Consider the following 21434-nt stretch of genomic DNA (forward strand, 5'->3'; position numbering starts at 1 on the left):
TCTGCCAGGAGATTCAGAGGGGAACTCACCTGTGCATAATTAATGAGCTTTCAAGCACTTAATATGGCGTGGGATCCTGTCATTCTGGTCAGCGGCGCTACCGGAGACACCCGTCATTGCACTTTGTTTCAAAATGGGAGAATTCCGCTCAGTAATGATGAAGATGCATCAAATTACATATTTGTAGCCAGCAGCTCAGATTTGACAGTGTGTGTGATTTAGAGGATGTTACAGATATGAGATTTGCATGTGGTTAGACACCAAGCATGTGTCATCATCGCCAGGATCCTTGGCAAGAATATTTGCCAGTTGGCGAAAGCTTATGCTGCAAAGGACTCAGATGAGCACTTTGAATGGACATCCTTCAAAAGAATGTTGATGAGTACACAGAACACGACACTTGGTGCATTGTGACATCTGTCAGAAACCCTGCTGTCATTGCCAAGGAGCTTGAAGGGATTCAGCACTAACTGGAGTTTGAAGCCCATTCATTTCAACACTGTTCAACTCATGAAGGCCAATGTTGCATTCATCTTGGCACAAGCAGCAATCAGTAAGTGCCTGAGTGTTATGGTTGCTCAGATGCTGCCATCATGACAGTGGATTACCAAGTGCAAAAGGGCTTGCAGGGTGTGGCAGCAATCCAGCAATCTGTCCTCCATTACTACGATTGCTGAGGTGCCGATGCAAAGGAGTGACACCTTCCCTGGAACAAAAACCTCTTGCCCTGTCTCAGGAAGACAGTTTAAGTTCTCTCACCCCTATCAATTCACCAGTGCCCTTGCTGTTGACGCCACCCGTGTGGAGATGGTGTAGCCCATAACCAGGCTTTCTATGCCCTGCTTGAGACCAGTCTGCAAAAACATTTTCAGACTCCTCCACTATGGTTTATCAATCTTTTACCAGCCATGCTGCAGCTTTTGGACATTAGGACAGGAATCTGAAAACAGCCACTAAGTACAGAAAGGTGAGTGGGTAGTTGATTTATGTGTGCAATCTGATGCAATTTCACTCAGGCATTTGGTTTGGAATGTTTATTTTTCCACAATGGCCAAGCATATGCTGTCATAATTTGTCAGCAACAGAAAGATGATGCATGGGGAATTGGGGTTATGGTTCCTGTTGATACCACCCTTGGTACCTGTTCTTCTCTGACCAACCAGCGCAGGGAATGACTGTTTAGGTTTACTCCTCCTTTTGCTTCCTCTTCCTCTTCATCATGTCGCTGCTCCTCAGCTGCTTGCCGCAGCAGGTAAAACCAGCTGAATTGGAACCTGTTGAACCAATTGTCAAAAGGAAAACGAAATGGTAAGTGGGAGCGGCCCAGTTGACTGGTTCATCTGGTTCTAGTTAGGGTCAGTTTAGCCGATATTTGCAGTTTAACAGGCTCTCATGGTCGAGACCAGATAAAATTGTTCCAGTTTTGGGTCAAAATCCTGAAATTCCCTCCCTGATTGCACAATGGGTGTACCTACACCACATGGATTGCAGGAAGTTCACCACCACCTCCTCAAGGGCAATTAGGGATGGGCAACAAATGCCGGCCTAGCCAGCGACGCCCACATCCTGCAAAAATTTGAGACAGTTGAGACAGGCTCAAATCTAGAACATTGCGTGCATAACAACAGCTGAATTGTCAATCAACTAATAGTTTGATTCATAATACTGTACACTCGCAAGAGACGCAATTTAATTCACGCAATCCATCATGCTAATTCAGTTCTAGGTATCATTCATGAGTTGATGATGCGTAATTGGAAAAAAAACAGAATAACTTCTCATTATGGAGCTGTGTGTGTGTATGAAGCACTTTGGATTAAGTGTAACTTTGGAGAAGAATTTGACATTACATATTTTTACATTTGTCCAGACCTAAAAAACATGATGAAAATAAAGTATGTGACAGCTTGATTATGGCTGTACAAATGTTATTGCGAAATCGGAAAGATGCAAAGAAAAACACAGATAAATTGAAGACACACTCACAAACTTCCACTTCATGTCCGGACGACACTTGTTCTCGTATTTTGGTTCTTTTGATCTTGGATCTTCTCTGCGATGTAATCGTTCAGCTTCACAATCTCTTTCAATGCAGTTCATTCTCTGTGCTAGGGTGAAACATATTGCAACAGTATAGGTGGGGCTGGACAGCTGGGATACAATCTTCATGATGAACAGATATCCTACCTTAACGGTTGCAGGGCACACAAAGAGAAGGTAGAATGTTTAGATTACATATGTGAACACATCAAGAATATAAAGAAATATATATATTTTCCAATTTGTTCATAGGACGTGGGCGTCGCAGGCTGTGCTAGCATTTATTGCCCATCCCTAATTTCCTTTGAGGTGGCAGTTAAGAGTCAACCACATTGCTGTGGATCTGGAGTCACATGGAGGCCAGACCGGGTAAGTACGGCAGATTTCCTCCCCAAAGGACATTAGTGAACTAGATGGGTTTTTATGGCAATCGACAATGGTTTCATGGCCATCATTCAACTTTTAATTCCAGATTTTATTGAATTCAAATTTCACCATCTGCAGTGGTGGGATTTGAATCTGGGTCCCCAGAGCATTACTCTGGGTCTCTGGTTAACTAGTCCAGTGACAATACCACCTCCCCTAAAACTGTATTTTCACCTTTGACTTCTGATTTCCAATTCTGTTCTCAAATTTTCTATTGGCATTTGCTTGCCCTCATTCTTCTGTCTTTCATAAGAGAGGCAGCACGGTGGTGCAATGGTTATCACTGCTGCCTCACGGCGCTGAGGACCCAGGTTCGATCCTGGCCCCGGGTCACTGTCCGTATGAAGTTCACACATTCTCCCCATGTATCAGGGTCGGCCTCACCTCACAACCCAAAGATGTGCAGGGTAGGTGGATTGGCCATGCTAAATTGCCCCTTAAAAAAAATCTTTCTTTCAGAATTGCAGGGGACACCTCAAGTACTCAGCGGACAATACACAGTGACAGCTTTTGTCAACCTACTAGCCCCACATTTGAGTCAGAGTGTCAACGCTGGTGTCCCAGGTGAGAAACTGGTCCACCTGTACAGGTGTCTGCTACAGGGTAGGATAGCTTTAGCACTTTTATCAGCATCTATGAGACAGAATGAGTCTGTGTTCCTTTTAAATGAACAGTTTTAAGCAGCAAAATTCAACTTCCGAGTGCTACTGAGCCTGTGGGATGGAACGAGATTCAAATTTTCCATTGTTAACTGGTAGTCCAATACTCACCTTCCAGAGATTCTAATGCTCCTTTTGTAAAAAGGTTGCCCCTGACATTTCGGCGCAAACTAAAAGATGGATGAGCTTCAAGAAAGCAACTAAGATTAGCTGTCGAAAAAAATGGATCATTAAATAAACATTTTAAACCATATTCAGCATAAATATGGAAATTAAGGAATTGTTCAACAGTGGTTGTTGAACAGCCTAATTTGAGGAGTGTGTCAGGTTGCTGTGAAGCACAATACCACAGCTCCAGAGGACAAAACGTATATTGACGAGGCAACATAATTTGATCCATTAAGGTCAACCATCTTGTATTTCAAATCACTCAATAGCAACCGCCTGCATCTTCAACAACCTTGATGTCTGTGATTTCAGTACCTTATTAGGTAAATTATTCTAAGGAGTTGCTATCACTTAAATAAAGAAATGTTTTCCTTACATCTATTTTAAACTAGATTTTCATTCATTTAAGCCTTTGAAGGTTGAGTTTAACCCTACTCGTCTGGTGGGTTGGAAATTAAAAATTAACAACTTACTTAGCTGCTCAGATCTCAACTATTTTTGCTCATGTAATGATCCCAGTTGGTGTTATAACTGGACGGGAAGACCCCAGAGTGGAACCCTGGCTGAAAAGACTGTAACTTACACTTTGTTTTATAAAATGTGGAGCAGCAAAGTCACTGGACCACTAATTAGTTTTAACAACAAATAAAAAAACATTTATTAAACATGAAAACTTTGATTATGATACAATACACCATTACTCCTCCTTAACTTACAAATTGCACACTAATTTTAGGATTAATGTGGATTACAAAGTACATCTTAATCTACAATAGTCTCATTAACACAAAGTCCTTTTTAAGCACCAAGATGCTGTGGGCAAGTACATTCTCCACTCTGTGGTTTTCTTCACAGAATCCTCCTCCCCCACCACATAATTGTCACGTGAGAGTTTCCAAATTCCACTCCCAAAAACATACTTTAAAATCTTCTCTCATCCATCTGCCTTCCCTTAACAGTTTGCATTCAGAAATCCAGACCAGGTTTTCCAAATGACACTTTTAAACAAAGCTTCCACTCCACTTTTAACAGTGAATCCAGTCCAGGATTTTACTCCAACCCCTTTAGGATTTCTTTGTCTTGACTGGTGTGGAAATTGCTCACAATTGCTTTAACTCTTGATTCCCAGACTGTATTAAAATGGCATCATACGTTTGGGACAGGATTCTCCCATCGCGCGGCAGAGTGTCCACGCCATCGTAAATGGCATCGCGTTTTACGACAGCGTGAATGGGCCACTGCCAGGAATAATTCTGGCCCCGACAGGGGGCCAGCACGGCGCTGGAGCGGTTCACACTGCTCCGGCTGCTGATCCCGGCATGAACTGTGGGCCGCAGGATCCACGCATGTGCAGTGGCGCCGACGGCAACATGCGCATGCGCGGTCACCTCCTTCAACGCGCCGGCCCCGACGCAACATGGCGCAGGAGTATAGATGCCGGCGAGTAGGAAAAGAGGCCGGGGGTCAGCGAGGCCGGCCCGCCGATCGGTGGGCCCCGATCGCGGGCCAGGCTGCATCGGAGGCCCCCCCCGGGGTCAGAGCCCCCCTTCCACCCCACTCTGCAAGCTGAGTTCCCGCCGTCTGAGAGCAGGTGTGGGCGGCACCGGCGTGACTCAGCGTTTTAACTGCGACCGCTCGGCCCATCCCAGGCAGAGAATCAGCGGACTGGCTGCGTGGAGCGGCCCGCGACCGGCGCCACGCCAAACACGCCAGCGCCAATGCTCTGCGGAGAATCGCATGCAGGTGTCGGGACGGCGTGGCCCGGTCGCGGGGATTCTCCGGCCCGGCCCCGGGCCGAGAGAATCCCGCCATTGTTTTACATTTGAAGGCTGATGTACCGCTTTAAATCTGGTTACTGCAATTGTCTCTTAACACCTGGTTTACTCTTCCTTGAATTCTTCTGAACAATACCTTGATCTCTGTTCACGTAAATCCAGACTTCCTAGACACCTCTTTATTTCTTTAGTTTCCTTAACTAGCTGGACGTTAGATTTCCAGCATCTGTTTTCTTAACCATTACTCTACAGTATGTTTTTTCTTCGAGCAAGGCTGAGAGAGATGTTCTCTCTTCAGGCTTCTAAAACCAACGGCTTCTCGTACAGCTGTGAGAGCTGCCTTCTTTATCACTACCTATCCCTAATTGCAATCAAATTAGCTAAACTGAAACATAAAAGCTCTCTACCATACAAGGCCCCAGTTATAAGCAACCACTGCTGGTTTATTTATTCTTAACATTGTAACCATCTCTAAGCACAATAGAAACACAGATGGAACTTAAGCAAACCCCACACACACACACATTCAAACACCTTTGTCCAGCATGAATCTAACTATAGATTTTACCCTTCCAGGCACAGAAACATTAAATTAAACATACTTAAAACTATACCGTCTTTACCAATACAAATATAAATCCCTTAAAACTACCTTTCTTTTCCTAACACTGACCACTTGCAGTGTTTTCTGGTAATTAGTACTGATTTTCGAAAATTCCCTAGATTCTAGAATGGACCCAATGGATTGGAAGTTAGCACAAGTAATACTCCGCTATTCAAGAAAGGAGGGAGAGATAAAAGGGAACTGCAGACCAGTTAGCCCGACAGCACTTACCAGGAAAGTGCTGGAATCTAACAAAAGGAAATCTTAGCAATGCTTATAAAATCAGAAAATAATAAAATATTCAAAAGGGAAATTGTGTTTGACAAATGAATTGGAATTTCTTGAGGATGTAATGTGCCGAGTATATAAAGGGAATCCCATAGATTTACTATACTTGAGTTTTCAAAAAGGCATTTGTTAAGCTGCCACGTAAAAGGCTAATGGACAGGATAAGAGTTTATAGAGTTTGGGGTAATATGTTATCATGGATCGAGGACGAGTTAACAGATTGGTTAAAGTATAAGTGTAGGTAGACTGTAGCTAGTAGAGTGCCACAAGAATCAATGCTCGGGTCTTCGCTATTTACAATCCATATTATTGACTTGGACAAAGGGAGCAAGAGGATTACTGATGTTACAACGATAGATGAGAATGTAAGTTGTGAGGACCACCACAAAAATGCTGCAAATATAGATATGATGTGGAGATGCCGGCGTTGGACTGGGGTGAGCACAGTAAAAAGTCTTACAACACCAGGTTAAAGTCCAACAGGTTTGTTTCAAACACTAGCTTTCGGAGCGCTGCTCCTTCCTCAGTTGAATATATATATAGACAGATGAAATAAGTGGGCATCAGGATGGCTGCTGAAATATTATTTGGGAAAGTGTGAGGTTATTCAATTTGGTCAATACTGCCCACCCTGCAGCTATTTAAAACTCCAACAGGTGTTCATTGGCAGGAGGCTGGATGTCTGCTTCTTACTCTGAAGGAGCATCTGCCTCAGAGAACTACTGGCCAATCTGATTGGCTGGTAGTTCTCTGGTCACTGCAGCGCCAGAGCTGCAGTGGACAAGACTGGGACTGCAAGCAGTCCCTGGAGGCTAAGTCCAGCGAGTGCAGCACCAGGTAAATGTGGGTGTCTCAGGATGGGGAGGGGAAGTGAGACTCTGGGACTGGGCAGAGGGTGGTGGGTGTGTTAATATAGAGGCTGCATGGTGTGGGGTGTGTGGATGAAGGGGGGTGCAGGATGTACCTGTTGGGGCTGGACTATCTTGGGAAATCCCTGGACTATCGTTGGGCAGCACAGTAGCACAAGTGGCTAGCACTGTGGCTTCACAGCGCCAGGGTCCCAGGTTTGATTCCCCGCTGGGTCACTGTCTGTGCGGAGTCTGCACGTTCTCCCCGTGTCTGCGTGGGTTTCCTCCAGTTGCACCGGTTTCTTCCCACAGTCCAAAGACATGCAGGTTAGGTGGATTGGCCATGCTAAAATTGCCCTTAGTGTCCAAAAAGGTTAGGAGGGGTTATTGGGTTCTGGGGATAGGGTGGAAGTGCGGGCTAAAGTGGGTTGGTGCAGACTCGATGAGCCGAATGGCCTCCTTCTGCACTATATGTTCTATGTCTAAATGGGGTGTAGGAGGGGATGCCTGATGTTAAAAGGAGGCTGTTGGTGGAGGTGTCTCCCCCTTCCTCTCCAAGGCCTGAACAAGGTTCATTTTTGGGCTTCACCCTTGGAACTCCTCCTGCCAGCCTGAAAATTGAGGCTGGCAAGTAATGGCCCTTAAGTGGTCAATAATTGGCCAATTTAGAGCCTCAGTTGGACCAAGGCAACAGGGCCAGCCTAGGGCTTTCCCATCCAAGCACAACATTGTGGGGAGGTCAGGGCAGGCTGGATCCTTGTGGGAAGGGCATCTTAGAAATTTTACATTCAGCCTTCCGTCTACAAATTCACTCATGGGGAGAATGTAAAATTCTTGGTTAGAGCAAAAGTAGGTCCGTAGTTGAGCTGAAAGCTGGAGTAGTATCATAGGTTTAGCACAGTGGGCTAAGTAGCTGGCTTTCAATGCAGAACAATGCCAGCAGCGCGGGTTCAATTCCCGTACCAGCCTCCCTGAACAGGCACCGGAATGTGGCGACTCGGGGCTTTTCACAGTAACTTCATTGAAGCCTACTTGTGGCAATAAGTGATTATTATTATTAGGTAAATTCTGGACCCAAGAGGAGCAGGAATGCTCCCAGAATTTGTCACCCGCAACTTCCCTAAAAGATGGCAGGTGGCCAAGGACCTTTCGCTGAAAACGTTAACTCCGTTCCTCTCTCCAAAGACGCTGTCTAACCTGCTGAGCATTTCCAGCATTTTTTGTTTTAATTCCAGATTTCCAGCACCTGCAGTACTTTCTGTGCTGCCCAATCTTTGCCTGCCAACAGCCATTCTGTACATGTGTTCATGTCCATCCCGAGCAGTAACTGAAATAGTATTTAAATGAGACACGACAGTAAAAATGATCGTGTCCTATTGCTGCCGCTATGCTGGGCAGTCGATCATGTTGCCAGAGTTGCAATCCTGTTGATATTCCTCTTGCTCCAAATCTGAGATGCAAGATTCCTGTTGGGAATCCTATTTGTTACACTTATGGAACTGAAAAGAAAAAGGAATTCCACAGGAATTGCTAAGTAAGATTCAGGAAATTTAAAAAGAATTTAGAGCACCCAATTCATTTTTTTCAATTAAGGGGCAATTTAGCATGGCCAACCCACTAACCTGAACATCTTTGGGTTGTGGGGGCGAAACCCATGGAAACACGGGGAGAATGTCGAGCCTGGTACCTCAGCGCCATGAGGCAGCAATGCTTTTTTAAAAAAAATATGTTTATTCAAAATTTTCAACAATTTTCAATCAAACACTCCAGAAAGAAAGAAAGAAAAACAAAATTGTACATAGCAAATCAAACAAGGATACATTAACCCCATTTAACCAATAAATACAAAAGTGGGGAAATGCCCCCTTTTAACAAAAACATAAACCAAACTCCCCCCTGGGTTGCTGCTGTTTCGACCTCCACCTAACGTTCCGTGAGAAAGTCTAGGAACGGTTGCCACTGCCTGGAGAACCCCTGCACAGACCCACGCAAGGCAAACTTTATCCTCTCCAACTTAATGAACCATGCCATGTCATTGATCCAAGCTTCCACACTCGGGGGCTTCGCATCTCTCTATATTAGTAAGATCCTCTGCCGGGCTACCAGGGACGCAAAGGCCAGAACTCTGGCCCCTTTCGGCTTGCCTTGCGTGGGTCTGTGCAGGGGTTCTCCAGGCAGTGGCAACCGTTCCTAGACTTTCTCACGGAACGTTAGGTGGAGGTCGAAACAGCAGCAACCCAGGGGGGAGTTTGGTTTATGTTTTTGTTAAAAGGGGGCATATCCCCACTTTTGTATTTATTGGTTAAATGGGGTTAATGTATCCTTGTTTGATTTGCTATGTACAATTTTGTTTTTCTTTCTTTCTTACCTTTACAGGAGCAGCCCTTTGGATTTCGGCGGCAGCGGTGCGCAGGGGCCTTCCGGGAGGTGAGTACTTACTTTAAAAAGCCTTGCCTTTACAGGAGCAGCCCTTTGGATTTCGGCGGCAGTGGTGCGCAGGGGCCCTCTGGGAGGTGAGTAGTGAATTTTAAAACTCTTACCTTTACAGGAGCAGCCCTTTGGATTTTGGCGGCAGCGGTGCGCAGGGGCCTTCTGGGAGGTGAGTAGTGAATTTAAAAACTCTTACCTTTACAGGAGCAGCCCTTTGGATTTCAGCGGCAGCGGTGCGCAGGGGCCTTCTGGGAGGTGAGTACTTACTTTAAAAAGCCTTGCCTTTACAGGAGCAGCCCTTTGGATTTCGGCGGCAGCGGTGCGCAGGGGCCCTCTGGGAGGTGAGTAGTGAATTTAAAAACTCTTACCTTTACAGGAGCAGCCCTTTGGATTTCGGCGGCAGCGGTGCGCAGGGGCCTTTTGGGAGGTGAGTACTTACTTTAAAAAGCCTTGCCTTTATAGGAGCAGCCCTTTGGATTTCGGCGGCAGCGGAGCGCAGGGGCCTTCTGGGAGGTGAGTACTTACTTTAAAAAGCCTTGCCTTTACAGGAGCAGCCCTTTGGATTTCGGCGGCAGCGGTGCGCAGGGGCCTTCTGGGAGGTGAGTAGTGAATTTAAAAACTCTTACCTTTACAGGAGCAGCCCTTTGGATTTCGGTGGCAGCGGTGCGCAGGGGCCTTCTGGGAGGTGAGTACTTACTTTAAAAAGCCTTGCCTTTACAGGAGCAGCCCTTTGGATTTCGGCGGCAGCGGTGCGCAGGGGCCCTCTGGGAGGTGAGTAGTGAATTTAAAAACTCTTACCTTTACAGGAGCAGCCCTTTGGATTTCGGCGGCAGCGGTGCGCAGGGGCCTTCTGGGAGGTGAGTAGTGAATTTAAAAACTCTTACCTTTACAGGAGCAGCCCTTTGGATTTCGGCGACAGCGGTGCGCAGGGGCCTTCTGGGAGGTGAGTAGTGAATTTAAAACCACTTACCTTTACAGGAGCAGCCCTTTGGATTTCGGCGGCAGCGGTGCGCAGGGGCCTTCTGGGAGGTGAGTACTTACTTTAAAAAGCCTTGCCTTTACAGGAGCAGCCCTTTGGATTTCGGCGGCAGCGGTGCGCAGGGGCCCTCTGGGAGGTGAGTACTTACTTTAAAAAGCCTTACCTGGTCCCGTGTCTGTTCTTCTTTTCTGTTTTATTTGTTTTTATATAATGCGGGAACCGGAAGTTCGACCCGCGGACCTCTGGGAAGTCGCCCCCCCCAACCAATAAATTCTGGTGGAGAGGAAACCCGAGACACTACACGTGTAGTGTCTCCCACCCGCCCTCCTCCTCTAACCTAATAATAAGACCCATTGGTGTAAGGTAAGTGCCATATTATATTATTATTATATTATTAGCATTGTGCAGGTCAAGGTTCGGAGGTGGAGGAGCAGTCTCTGTCAGCGAGAGAACCTGAGAACATCTAAGACACTCAGAAGGTAAGAAGGTAAGTAAGTGATTTTTACTTATTTTCACTTTTATACCTTTTTTCAGATTGTGTGTGTCGGGGGGAAACTGAAGTGACATCACAGAAAAGCTGTGGCCAGAGTGGCTGGTTGGGATTCTACCCTAAATTTAAATTTTTTTTTGAGTATTTGGTAACTAATTAAACATAATAACTTAATTATAATTTAGAGGGATATCTAAGCCAGAGATTGGAGAGTATTATAGTTAGCTATCGCATTTCTATTAGAAATCTAGTGCTAGGAAACAGATAGTTGACAGTAACTTTGAAATTTAAAAAAAATATTTAAAAAAAAAAGACAAATTTTAATTTTAATTTTAATTAATTGACGCAAGGTCAGTTAGAGGGGTGCTGTGCTCTGACTGTGAGATGTGGCAGATCCGGGAGGCTTCCAGCGTCCCGGATGGCTTCATCTGCAGAAAGTGCACCCAACTGGAGCTCCTCACAGACCGCATGGTTCGGTTGGAGCAGCAATTGGATGCACTTAGGAGCATGCAGGTGGCGGAAAGCGTCATAGATCGCAGTTATGTAAATGTGGTCACACCCAAGGTGCAGGCAGAGAAATGGGTGACCACCAGAAAGGGCAGGCAGTCAGTGCAGGAATCCCCTGTGGTTGTCCCCCTCTTGAACAGATATACCCCTTTGGATACTGTCGGGGGGGATAGCCTATCAGGGGAAAACATCAGCAGCCAGAGCAGTGGCACCACGGCTGGCTCTGATGTTCAGAAGGGAGGGTCAAAGCGCAAAAGAGTAATAGTAATAGGGGACTCTATAGTCAGGGGCACAGATAGGCGCTTCTGTGGACGTGAAAGAGACTCCAGGATGGTATGTTGCCTCCCTGGTGCCAGGGTCCAGGATGTCTCCGAACGGGTAGAGGGAATCCTGAAGGGGGAGGGCAAAAAGGCAGAGGTCGTTGTACATATTGGTACTAACGACATAGGCAGGAAGGGGCATGAGGTCCTGCAGCAGGAGTTCAGGGAGCTAGGCAGAAAGTTAAAAGACAGGACCTCTAGGGTTGTAATCTCGGGATTACTCCCTGTGCCACGTGCCAGTGAGGCTAGAAATAGGAAGATAGAGCAGATAAACACGTGGCTAAACAGCTGGTGTAGGAGGGAGGGTTTCCATTATCTGGACCACTGGGAGCTCTTCCGGGGCAGGTGTGACCTGTATAAGAAGGGCGGGTTGCATCTAAACCGGAGAGGCATAAATATCCTGGCCGCGAGGTTTGCTAGTGTCACACGGGAGGGTTTAAACTAGTATGGCAGGGGGGTGGGCACGGGAGCAATAGGTCAGAAGGTGAGAGCATTGAGGGAGAACTAGGGAATAGGGACAGTGTGGCTCTGAGGCAGAGCAGACGGGGAGAAGTTGCGGAACACAGCGGGTCTGGTGGCCTGAAGTGCATATGTTTTAATGCAAGGAGCATTACGGGTAAGGCAGATGAACTTAGAGCTTGGATTAGTACTTGGAACTATGATGTTGTTGCCATTACAGAGACCTGGTTGAGGGAAGGGCAGGATTGGCAGCTAAACGTTCCAGGATTTAGATGTTTCAGGCGGGATAGAGGGGGATGTAAAAGGGGAGGCGGAGTTGCGCTACTTGTTCGGGAGAATATCACAGCTGTACTGCGAGAGGACACCTCAGAGGGCAGTGAGGCTATATGGGTAGAGATCAGGAATAAGAAGGGTGCAGTCACAATGTTGGGGGTATACTACAGGCCTCCCAACAGCCAGCGGGAGATAGAGGAGCAGATAGGTAGACAGATTTTGGAAAAGAGTAAAAACAACAGGGTTGTGGTGATGGGAGACTTCAACTTCCCCAATATTGACTGGGACTCACTTAGTGCCAGGGGCTTAGACGGGGCGGAGTTTGTAAGGAGCATCCAGGAGGGCTTCTTAAAACAATATGTAGACAGTCCAACTAGGGAAGGGGCGGTACTGGACCTGGTATTGGGGAATGAGCCCGGCCAGGTGGTAGATGTTTCAGTAGGGGAGCATTTCGGTAACAGTGACCACAATTCAGTAAGTTTTAAAGTACTGGTGGACAAGGATAAGAGTGGTCCGAGGATGAATGTGCTAAATTGGGGGAAGGCTAATTATAACAATATTAGGCGGGAACTGAAGAACATAGATTGGGGGCGGATGTTTGAGGGTAAATCAACATCTGACATGTGGGAGGCTTTCAAGTGGCAGTTGAAAGGAATACAGGACCGGCATGTTCCTGTGAGGAAGAAAGATAAATACGGCAATTTTCGGGAACCTTGGATGACGAGTGATATTGTAGGCCTCGTCAAAAAGATAAAGGAGGCATTTGTCAGGGCTAAAAGGCTGGGAACAGACGAAGCCTGCGTGGAATATAAGGAAAGTAGGAAGGAACTTAAGCAAGGAGTCAGGAGGGCTAGAAGGGGTCACGAAAAGTCATTGGCAAATAGGGTTAAGGAAAATCCCAAGGCTTTTTACACGTACATAAAAAGCAAGAGGGTAGCCAGGGAAAGGGTTGGCCCACTGAAGGATAGGCAAGGGAATCTATGTGTGGAGCCAGAGGAAATGGGCGAGGTACTAAATGAATACTTTGCATCAGTATTCACCAAAGAGAAGGAATTGGTAGATGTTGAGTCTGGAGAAGGGGGTGTAGATAGCCTGGGTCACATTGTGATCCAAAAAGACGAGGTGTTGGGTGTCTTAAAAAATATTAAGGTAGATAAGTCCCCAGGGCCTGATGGGATCTACCCCAGAATAATGAAGGAGGCTGGAGAGGAAATTGCTGAGGCCTTGACAGAAATCTTTGGATCCTCGCTGTCTTCAGGGGATGTCCCGGAGGACTGGAGAATAGCCAATGTTGTTCCTCTGTTTAAGAAGGGTAGCAAGGATAATCCCGGGAACTACAGGCCGGTGAGCCTTACTTCAGTGGTAGGGAAATTACTGGAGAGAATTCTTCGAGACAGGATCTACTCCCATTTGGAAGCAAATGGACGTATTAGTGAGAGGCAGCATGGTTTTGTGAAGGGGAGGTCGTGTCTCACTAACTTGATAGAGTTTTTCGAGGAGGTCACTAAGATGATTGATGCAGGTAGAGCAGTAGATGTTGTCTATATGGACTTCAGTAAGGCCTTTGACAAGGTCCCTCATGGTAGACTGGTACAAAAGGTGAAGTCACACGGGATCAGGGGTGAGCTGGCAAGGTGGATACAGAACTGGCTAGATCATAGAAGGCAGAGAGTAGCAATGGAGGGATGCTTTTCTAATTGGAGGGCTGTGACCAGTGGTGTTCCACAGGGATCAGTGCTGGGACCTTTGCTCTTTGTAGTATATATAAATGATTTGGAGGAAAATGTAACTGGTCTGATTAGTAAGTTTGCAGACGACACAAAGGTTGGTGGAATTGCGGATAGCGATGAGGACTGTCGGAGGATACAGCAGGATTTAGATTGTCTGGAGACTTGGGCGGAGAGATGGCAGATGGAGTTTAATCCGGACAAATGTGAGGTAATGCATTTTGGAAGGTCTAATGCAGGTAGGGAATATACAGTGAATGGTAGAACCCTCAAGAGTATTGAAAGTCAAAGAGATCTAGGAGTACAGGTCCACAGGTCATTGAAAGGGGCAACACAGGTGGAGAAGGTAGTCAAGAAGGCATACGGCATGCTTGCCTTCATTGGCCGGGGCATTGAGTATAAGAATTGGCAAGTCATGTTGCAGCTGTATAGAACCTTAGTTAGGCCACACTTGGAGTATAGTGTTCAATTCTGGTCGCCACACTACCAGAAGGATGTGGAGGCTTTAGAGAGGGTGCAGAAGAGATTTACCAGAATGTTGCCTGGTATGGAGGGCATTAGCTATGAGGAACGATTGAATAAACTCGGTTTGTTCTCACTGGAACGAAGGAGGTTGAGGGGAGACCTGATAGAGGTATACAAAATTATGAGGGGCATAGACAGAGTGGATAGTCAGAGGCTTTTCCCCAGGGTAGAGGGGTCAATTACTAGGGGGCATAGGTTTAAGGTGAGAGGGGCAAGGTTTAGAGTAGATGTACGAGGCAAGATTTTTACGCAGAGGGTAGTGGGTGCCTGGAACTCGCTACCGGAGGAGGTAGTGGAAGCAGGGACGATAGGGACATTTAAGGGGCATCTTGACAAATATATGAATAGGATGGGAATAGAAGGATACGGACCCAGGAAGTGTAGAAGATTGTAGTTTAGTCGGGCAGCATGGTCGGCACGGGCTTGGAGGGCCGAAGGGCCTGTTCCTGTGCTGTACATTTCTTTGTTCTTTGTTCTTTGTCCTGCACTCCCGGCTCGTCCGGTACCCTAAATAGTGCTATATCCCAGCTCGGCTTGACCCGGGTGTTCACAACTTTGGAAATAGCCCTCGCAAAGCCCCTTCAGAACCCCTCCAGTGCCGGGCACGTCCAGCCCATATGGGCGTGATTTGCTGGGCTCCCCGAACATCTCACACATCTGTCCTCCACCCCAAAAAACCTACTCAACCTCGCCCCTGTCATATGCACCCTATGTACTACTTTGAACTGTATTAGACTGAGCCTGGCACAAGAGGAGGAGGAATTGACCCTGCCCAGGGCATCAGCCCACAGACCATCATCCAGCTCCTCCCCGAGCACCTCCTCCCACTTGCTCTTCAACTCCTCCACCGAGGCCTCCTCCGCTTCCTGCAGCTCCTGATAAATCGCCGAACCCTTGCCTTCTCCAACCCAAACACCCAAAATCACCCTGTCCTGAATCCTTCGTGCTGGAAGTAGCGGAAATTCCCTCACCTGCCGTCTCACAAACGCCCTCACTTGCATGTATCTAAACAGGTTTCCGGGAGGCAACTCAAATTTCTCTTCCAGTGCCCCCAGGCTAGCAAAAGTCCCATCTATGAACAGGTCCCCTATCCTTTTAATTCCTGCCCGATGCCAACTTAGGAACCCCCCATCCATCCTGCCCAGCACAAATCTATGATTATCCCGTATCGGGGACCAAATTGAGGCCCCCACTCACCCCTATGTCACCTCCACTGCCCCCAGATCTTCAATGTCGCCGCCACCACAGGGCTCGTGGTGTACCGCGTCGGCGGTAGCAGCAACGGTGCCGTCACCAACGCCCCCAAGCTAGTACCCACACACGACGCCGCCTCTAGCCTCTTCCATGCTACCCCCTCTCCCTCCATTACCCATTCACGGATCATCGCCACATTAGCTGCCCAATAATAACCACACAGATTCGGCAGCGCCAGCCCGCCCCTGTCCCGACTGCACTCCAGAAACACCCTCTTAACCCTCGGGGTCTTGCTCGCCCATACAAACCCCATAATACTCCTGCTTACCCCCTTAAAAAAAGCCTTGGGGATTAGGATGGGCAGGCACTGGAACACGAACAAGAACCTCGGGAGGACCGTCATCTTGACCGACTGCACCCTACCCGCCAGGGAAAGTGGCAACACATCCCATCTCCTAAAGTCTTCCTCCATCTGGTTCACAAACCGTGTCAAATTAAGCTTATGCAGGGCCCCCAGCTCCTAGCTACCTGGATACCCAGGTATCGAAAGCTCCTCTCCGCCCTCTTCAACGGCAGCTCCTCTAGCCCCCTTTCCTGGCCCCCCGCATGAACTACAAAGAGCTCACTCTTCCCCACGTTGAGCTTGTAGCCCGAGAAGTCCCCAAACTCCCTAAGGATCCGCATGACCTCCGCCATCCCCTCCACTGGATCTGCAATATATAACAACAGGTCATCAGCGTACAACGACACCCGGTGTTCCTCCCCTCCACGGACCAACCCCCTCCAGCTCCAAGACTCCCTTAATGCCATGGCCAGCGGCTCAATTGCCAGCACGAACAGCAAAGGGGACAGAGGACACCCCTGTCTCGTCCCCCGGTACAATCTGAAATATTCCAATCTCCGCTGGTTCGTAGACACGCTCGCCACCGGGGCCCTGTATAACAACCTGACCCACCCTATGAACCCTTCCCCGAACCCAAACCTGCTAAGCACTTCACATAGGTACTCCCACTCCACCCGATCAAAGGCCTTCTCCGCGTCCATAGCAGCCACAACCTCCGCTTCCCTCCCACCGCGGGCATCATAATCATGTTCAGGAGCCTCCACACATTCGCATTTAACTGCCTGCCCTTTACGAACCCCGTCTGGTTCTCATGTATCACTCCCGGGACACAATCCTCAATCCTCATAGCGAGGACCTTCGCCAGTAACTTGGCATCTACGTTAAGGAGCGAGATCGGCCTATACGAACCGCACTGCAGTGGGTCCTTATCTCGCTTGAGAATCAGCGAGATCAGCGCCCGAGACATTGTCGGGGGCAGAGTCCCTTCCTCCCTCGCCTCATTGAAGGTTCTCACCAGCAACGGGCTCAACAGATCCACATACTTTCTATAAAATTCAACTGGGAACCCATCCGGTCCCGGGGCCTTGCCCGCGTGCATGCTCCCCAATCCCATAACCAGCTCCTCCAGCCCCATCAGGGCCCCCAGGCCAGCCACCTGCTCTTCCTCCGCCCTCGGGAACCTCAGTTGATCTCAGAACTGCCACATCCTCTCTCCCCACTCTGGGGGCTCTGACTTGTACAGGTCCCCATAGAAATCCCTAAATACATCATTTATTTTAACCGCACTCTGCACCGTATTCCCCCCCCCTGTCCCTGATTCCTCCAATCTCCCTCGCCGCTTCCCTCTTACGTAGCTGATGCTCCAGCATCCGACTCGCCTTCTCCCCATACTCATATACTGCCCCCTGCATTTTCCTCCACTGATCCTCTGCCTTCCCCGTGGTCAATAAATCACATTCCATTTGGCGGTTCCGACGCTCCCTCTGCAGCCCTTCTTCGGTGGCCTCTGCATAGCTCCTGTTCACCCTTACTATCTCCCCCACAAACCTATCCCTCTCCATCCTCTCTCTCTTCTCCCTGTGAGCCCTAATTAAAATGAGCTCTCCCCTAACTACCGCCTTCTGAGCCTCCCAAATCACACCCACCTGCACCTCCCCATTATCATTGTCCTCTATGTATCTCTGAATGCACCCCCTGACCCGCCCACAACTCCCTCATCCACCAACAGTCCCACATCCAGGCGCCACAGCGGGCGCTGGTCCCTCTCCTCCCCCAACCCCAACTCCACCCAGTGCGGGGCATGGTCCGAAATCGCTATAGCCGAATATTCCGTTCCCTCCACTCTTGGGCTCAGTGCCCTACTCATCACAAAGAAGTCTATCCGTGAATAGGCCTTATGTACATGAGAGAAAAAAGAGAACTCTCTGGCCACCGGCCTGGCAAACCTCCACGGATCCACTCCCCCCATCTGGTCCATAAAACCCCTTAGCACCTTGGCTGCAGCTGGCCTCTTACCTGTCCTTGACCTGGATCGGTCCAATGCTGGGTCCAGTACCGTATTAAAGTCGTCCCCCCCCCCATTATCAAGCTCCCTGCTTCCAGATCCGGGATCCGACTCAACATGCGCTTCATAAACCCTGCATCGTCCCAATTCGGTGCATACACATTCACCAGTACCACCCGGGGTCCCCTGCAACCTACCACCCACTGTAACGTATCGACCCCCATTATCCGTCACAATATTCAGCGCCTCGAACGACACCCGCTTCCCCACCAGTATTGCAACCCCTCTGTTCTTCGCATCCAGCCCTGAATGAAAGACCTGCCCTCCCCATCCCTTTCTCAGCCTAACCTGATCTGCCACCTTCAGATGTGTCTCCTGGAGCATAACCACGTCTGCCTTCAGTCCCTTTAAGTGCGTGAATACCCGGGAACACCTGGGCCCTCTTGACTGGCCCATTTAGGCCCCTCACATTCCATGTTATCAGCCGTAACAGGGGGCTACTCGTCACCCCCCTGCCGACTAGCCATCCCCTTTCTTAGGCCAGTCACGTGCCCATGCCTTCCCCACACTCCAGTCCCCCTGGCGGCGAACCCTCGCCCCGACTCGCCCTTTCACCTCCAGCTCCCCTTCGGTCAGTACAGCAGCAACCCAGTTCCCCCCTCCGCCCCCCCCCGCCCCCCCACCCCCCCCCCCCACTCCCACCCCAGCTAGACCACCATCTAGCCCCTTGCTCCCCCCCATTGCACTCCTGTAAGTCAGCTGACTCCTGCTGACCCCGGCCGCTCCCGCCTTTGCCAACGGCCCCCCGTGTGGAATCCCCATCTCACACCCCCTTCAGTCCGATGTGAGCACCCCTCAACGCCCCTCCCCTCAGGCCCCGCCCCCCCCCCTTCCTCAGCACGGGAAAAAGCCCGCGCTTTCCACCTGGGCCGGCCCGGCCCCCTATGGCGCAGCTCCTTTCTCCTACAACCTCACCCCAGTTCCCCACGACCCAGGGCCTCCTGCCCCCCCTTCCCCCTTCGCACACTGGGACCGGCCCCTCAAAACAATACCGATGCCCACAAACCCACAAAACCTACATATCCCACCCACTCACCCCTTCCCACTCCCCAGCTTTCCCAAACAACAGCGAAAAAACAAACCCAACCCCACATTAAACCCTTAGTTCGAGTCCAGCTTCTCGTTTTGTATAAAGGTCCACGCCTCATCCGGCGTTTCAAAATAATGGTGGCGATCTTAAAAAGTGACCCACAATCGCGCTGGCTGCAACAGCCCGAACTTCACCCCCTTTCGGTGACTTGGCCCGGTTAAATCCAGCCCTCTTCTTAGCCAGCTCTGCACTCCAGTCTTGATAAATACGGATCTCCGTATTCTCCACCTGCTGCTCCGTTCTTTCTTCGCCCATCTCAGGACGCACTGCCTGTCCATGAAGCGGTGAAACCTCACCACTACAGCCCTTGGCGGCTCATTGACTTTAGGCCTCCTTACCAGGACTCTGTGAGCCCCATCCAGCACCAAGGGCCGCGGGAAGGCTCCCCGCGCCCATTAACGTGTTCAGCATTGTTGCTACATATGCCCCAACGTCGGACCCCTCCACCCCTTCAGGGAGACCCAGAATCCGGAGATTCTTCCTCCTCGACCTATTCTCCAGGTCCTCGAACTTTTCCTGCCACTTCTTGTGCAGCGCCTCGTGCGCCTCCATTTTCACTGCCAGGCCCAGAATCTCATCCTCGTTTTCAGAGGCTTTCTGCTGCACCTCTCGAATCGCCGCCCCTTGGGCCTTCTGGGTCTCTACCAGCTTTTCTATCGACGCCTTCATTGGGGCCAGCATTTCTGCTTTCAGCTCCCAAAGCAGCTTTTCAGGAACTCCTGCTGCTCCCGCGACCATTGCACCCACGCTGCCTGGTCTCCACCCGCCGCCATCTTACTTTTCCACACCCGCTCTCCTCTCTGCTCCAAAACCACTTTTTTAATCGCTCCACTCCTGGTCCACTCCATACAATGCTGGGGGAACCTTACTGCTGCCCTCCCGCACCGGGAATCATCGTCCAAGTGCCGCTGGGGCTCCTCAAAAGGGCCCAAAAGTCCGTTATTGGCAGGAGCTGCCGATCGTGCAACCTACCCAGGCATAGCCGCAACTGGAAGTCATGAGGCAGCAATGCTAACCACTGCGCCACTGTGCTGCCACTCAGGAAATAGTTAAGTAAAACTATTAAAAAAAACATTTGTGCCGAACTAGCCTCAGAAGTGTTGAATAAATGTTCTTACTTGATCCTTTCAACATATTTTCAAATGCATCTCACACCAAACGACGACACCTGGTAACTATTATATATGAGCATCACTTCAATCTGGTGCTGTTCTGCCATAAGGGTGAGAAAATGATGTGGGAGCTATCACATCCCACACAGAAAGATTGCCACCTGTTTTTAGATTCTCGTATTCCCTGTCTGCACCTGTTTCTGGGACATAAAGGAAATTAAATTTTGCTCTAATGCTTTTTGCAATTATTGCCAAGATTAACCATGCAGTAAAAGAAAATGAGATATTGCAGAAACAAGCTGTATGAAAAATATATTTGAGAAAATTACTATAACTGAGCTTTTTTGTGCGTATTTATTCCGAAGGTTCGTTGTTCCTCAAATTAAAAACAAACACTTACATGTACTTGAATGCTGACATAAAGGTTTTTAACTGATTGCGATTCTTCAGGAAAATTAGGAAAATTATTGGGCCCGGATATTCTGCTCCCGTTCTTTTCAGGGCGGTTTAGTGGCTAGAGCGAAAATCTCGCGAGAGGATGAAGTCACATTTCACATCGTCGGGACGTCTTGCTGTGCTTATTCCAGCCCTCCCCCCACCCCCACCCCACACCGCCAGTGATGTAACAGGAATCCTGATGTTGAACATCGCGAACACTATTAGAATAAATTTGACATCATGATAAGGCCGCTAAGGTTGATCATCCCCCCCCCGCCCCCATGTTAGATAATCCATTCAGCTCTGGTCTCCCACGGCATGTATCAGGTGGGCAGACCCACTGCAGCAGCTCAGGTGAGTGCATCGCTCAGGGAGGAGAGGGGGTCATGCCCGGGCACTACCCGGGCAGTTCACAGGCAGTACCCCAGCACTGTCCCCGCCATTTCCTCTTGGCACTGTCCACAGGCACTGCCCTAGCACTGCCCCATGGCACTGTCCCTGGAACTGCCTCATGGCACTGCCCCCGAGCACTCTCCTTTGACATTTACCCTGGCATTGCCCCCTGCCACTGCCTTCTGGCACTGCCTCATGGCACTGCCCTGGAACTACCCCCTGGCATTGCCCCTGGCACTCCTCTCTGACATTCCCCCCAACATTGCCCCCTGGCACTGACT

At 49.1% G+C, this 21434-nt stretch overlaps 1 long non-coding RNA gene across 1 annotated transcript; it reads right to left on the minus strand.

The window, feature by feature from the left end:
- Positions 1-1047: 1047 nt before the first annotated feature.
- On the minus strand, positions 1048-20833 carry LOC140428829 (uncharacterized). Its single transcript, XR_011948912.1, has 3 exons — positions 20723-20833; positions 1987-2108; positions 1048-1274 (listed from the first exon to the last, which is right to left on the minus strand). It is a non-coding gene; the product is annotated as an uncharacterized lncRNA (long non-coding RNA).
- Positions 20834-21434: the final 601 nt, after the last annotated feature.

This window comes from Scyliorhinus torazame, chromosome 8 (assembly GCF_047496885.1).
Source record: "Scyliorhinus torazame isolate Kashiwa2021f chromosome 8, sScyTor2.1, whole genome shotgun sequence".
Lineage (NCBI taxonomy): Eukaryota > Metazoa > Chordata > Chondrichthyes > Carcharhiniformes > Scyliorhinidae > Scyliorhinus > Scyliorhinus torazame.